The 3,903-nt window shown below is 44.6% G+C and overlaps 1 pseudogene; it reads right to left on the minus strand.

The window, feature by feature from the left end:
- Positions 1-289: 289 nt before the first annotated feature.
- On the minus strand, positions 290-2,464 carry LOC137636676 (uncharacterized; annotated as a pseudogene).
- Positions 2,465-3,903: the final 1,439 nt, after the last annotated feature.

The raw sequence follows: 3,903 nt of genomic DNA on the forward strand, positions 1-3,903 counted from the left end.
AGCAGGAGAAGTCGGCAGTCAGCAGGAAGGCAGGAGGCAGGAGTAGCAGCAGTAGGTCCTCTCTCAGTGGGAGCTGAGTGAGAAATGATTGTTGGAGTAGTTCGTTCGTTCGTTCGTAGAGTATTACAACCAACACTTCTTGTTGGCACGGGCCTTTCCCTTGGTCGGCCCGTAGGTGATCTGAAAAGATATAAGGTGGGTTATCAAAATAAAAGGAAATTTGAAATGGTTTTTAGTGGTAGAGAAAGTTGTGAACAGGGTAAGGATGATGGTATTAGTGATAGAGGGCCATCATTTCACGTATAGTGGTAGTATGAAAATTGGGGTGTAAGGCCTTGAAATGTAGAGAAAAGGATGCAGGTGGGGTTGTCCAACCCTTTACTCCTCTAGGGTCCCTGCGGAGAGATTTTTAGTGGTAGGTTAAGCTAAGAAAGTACAGAGGATGATGTGAATAGGGCCTTACGATGAAGGTATGGGATGGAGTGGTGTGAATGTGAGGTCTTTACCTTGGAGGAGGTAATCTTGAAAGCAACTGTGAGTGGGTGTCAAAGCTTTCCACAATTGCCTTTACCAGTGTGGCCGCAGCTTTCCCGGCCTCTGGTGCGTTGGTGTCTACTAGTAGATCACCTCTCAGCTGTGCTGTTTCCCTGCATTCAAGTAAATAGTGCAGGAGGGCGTGTTGTGGCGTGTCACCGCAGTGATCACATGGTCTTTGGATGTCCTCTCTGATTTCCCAGTTTGCCTTGTAACCCAGCCGGAGTCTGTGTATGCATACAGCCTGTTTCCTTGGGGTGTTTTTGTCTATGGGTGGGGGTTCTAGCTCCGTGGCCCATTTGTACCAAGTGGCAGAGGGAGAGCCATTTTCTGCCCACATGTGTAGATCCTTGATTAGGTTGTCCTTAAGGTGTGTTTTTATTTTGTTTTTGTTTTGTTGTAGTGCAGGCTGTATGTGCACCTGTATATTCTGGATGTGTCTGGTGCTTTTGGCTAGCTCATCAGCTTTTTCATTCCCTGGTATCCCTATGTGACTGGGTATCCAGTTGAATGTTACTAGCCTGTTTCTTTCATTGTGCTGATATAGGAGGGATTTAATATCAACTATCAGGGACTTGTTTTCTTTGTTTTTGTCTTGCTGTAGGGCTTGCATTGAGGATCGTGAATCAGTGTGAATGAATACTGGTCCTTCCTCATTCTCAATGGAGTATCCTAGGGCTTGTTGTATTGCAACAAGCTCTGTCTGCAGGGTGGAGACATTGTTTGATGTCCTCCAGCATGCTGTGAAATTTCAGGAGTGAACTGCAGCTCCCGCTGTTTGTGTTCCTGGATCCACTGTACCATCAGTATAGTAGATCTGTGCTCCTATGGTTTCTGCAGTTTGCATTGCTGCTGTTGCAGCATTTCTGAGTTCCTCTATGGTGCAGTTTTCTTTTGCCCTTGGGAGCTTGGTGTAGCTGAATTTTGCTACTTGTTTTTTCCATGGTGGAATGTGTTGGATACTCTGTGCTGTGTCTGGGTTCAGTTGTAGGAGTATTCTGGCCAGCCCAAGTCTCTTAATGTTGTTGCTGTGATCTTTGCCATAAGAGTTTGGGGTTTGAACTGCAGGATGTTTCTCCAGTTCCTCTCTAACCTTTTTTTTGGTGATTGAGTCCCTGTTTGATAGAAACATCTTTGCAACTGTGCTTGCATTTCTCATTGCAATTCTATCTTCGAGGGTCGGTAGCCTGGTTTCCATCCTTAAATTGCACAGTCTTGTCCATAATGGAGCGCCTAGCATGAGCCTCATAGCATTGTTTTGAAATACTTCTACTTTTCCTTTTTGTATGTCTGTTAGCCCAGGGAGGGCTGGGGAGGCATATTCCACTAGTGCTCTGGTACAGGCTTGATAATATTTCATTTGGACATGTTCATTTGCTCCTTCCTTGAGGTTGCACATGTACCTCATGACTGCCGTTCTGGCATTTGTCCTTTCCTTGAGATATTTTATTTCATATCTAAAGGTAAGTTGTTTGTCTATTATTACTCCCAGGTATGTATATTTGTCCACCCATTCTAGGGGCTCCATTCCTATTGTGAGTGGTTGCAAGGGATTTGGGGCTTTAATTGACATGGCCTTAGTTTTGCCAATGTTTATTTTTAGTCCAAGCTCATTGGACTTGTGGCTGATGGCATTGAGTGCTCTTTGCATTTTCATCGTCCTGACAGCTCCTCTAGCTATCTCACATACATCGTCTGCATAGACAAATATGTCTACTCCTTCGGGAAGTTGGAGTGAGTTTATATTTTCCATGAGGATGTTGAATAGGAGGGGGCTTAGGATCCCTCCTTGTGGTGTGCCATTTTCCAATTCATGATAGGTAGAAACCACTCCTTGGAATTTGACTCTAGCTTGCCTTCCTAGCACATAGTTCTTTGTCCATGCTAGTAGGTGACCTTTGACTCCTTTTTTGGCCACTGATTGCAGCATTGCTGTTGGGCTTGCTAGTTCAAAGGCTTTCTCAAAGTCTATAAAGACTATTGTTGCCTTGTTTTGGTTTATGCAGCTTAATACTTCAGTAATGCATTCAGAGGTGCCAAGTCCTTCCTGATATGCATATAGCTGCTAGTGTAGGGGGCCGATTTTGTATTTGATTCTGTTTAGGACCATTTTTTTCTCCTGTTTTTTCTATACAGGATACTAGGGCTATTGGTCTAGGATTGCTTGGATCCTTTGGCTTAGGGATTGGTTGTGTGTCTTGTTGTCTCCAGGCTTGAGGCCTTGTGTGCTCAAGGTGTGTTTTGTTTAATAACCTCAGGAATGCGGTTTCTCCTGCTGGACCCATGTGCTTGATCATTGTGTAGGTTATCTTGTCGGCCCCTGGTGCAGTATCCTTTCCTGCTTTTTGTACTGCTCTTAGTTCCTCAACTGTGTAAGGGGTGTCAGTATCAGCCTGCTGTAGGCAGGCTCTGTTGATCTCTTCCCACCTGGCTGGCGCCAGTTGCTCCTGTAGCCTTCTGGTTTCAGGGGAGAGATTAGCTGACAATGTCCTGTTTGCAAAGGTTGTTGCAATTCTTTCTGCCTCCTCTTGTGGGTGTGGGTGTGTGGCAATTGGAGTCTTCTTTTTTCCGGCTACTTTGTGTAGCCATTTCCATAGCTCAGTTAGAGTTGTGTACCCTGACAGGTTTGAGCACCATTCCATCCATTTTTCAATTCTTATTTCATGGATTCTTTGATTTGTTTCCGTTTTGACTGTTTGCAGTAGTTCTCTGTTTTCTACTGTTGACCTTCTTCTGTATATTTTTGTGACTCTGTTTAGTCTGGTTTTCAAACTCCTGATTTCTGGGCAGTAGTACCAGGAGTCTTTGTATGTATAGTTGCTTCCTGTGGTTTTCAGGGGCATAGCTCTGTTGGCTGCATTGTGAAAGGCATCAACTAGATCTTTTTCTAGCTGATCTATGTCCTCTGAGGGAGTGTAGCTTGCTGCCCATTCCTCTATGGTTGTTTGAAAGCAGCCCAGTCTGCTAGGTCCTGGTTCCATCTTGGTGGGGTTGGTGGGATTGGAGGTAGTTGTTGCAAGTCCAATTCTGTCACTGGCAAAGTGATCACTTATCAGGGTTGAGTGTACTTGCCACTTGGTTAGATGTCTAATGGCTGTTGTGGCAAAAGTCAGATCCAGTCTACCACCTCTTATGTGTGTAGGTTGCCCTGTGTTTAGGAGGGAGACTCCTTCAAATTCATCCAGGGCGAAAGCTATGTGTTCCCCTGAGGGGTTTGTCATTGATGGGGATGATAGTATGGGGTGATGTGCATTAAAATCCCCGCAGATAATTGTTGGTGTTCTTTCTGTGTGAGCAAAGAGTTGAGTTAGTTGTAATTCTCCTGTATCCTCCCTATGTAATTCTCTGTATATGTTGTATATGTCTATT

The sequence above is a fragment of the Palaemon carinicauda genome, unplaced genomic scaffold (genome assembly GCF_036898095.1).
Source record: "Palaemon carinicauda isolate YSFRI2023 unplaced genomic scaffold, ASM3689809v2 scaffold351, whole genome shotgun sequence".
In the NCBI taxonomy this organism is placed as follows: Eukaryota; Metazoa; Arthropoda; class Malacostraca; order Decapoda; family Palaemonidae; genus Palaemon; species Palaemon carinicauda.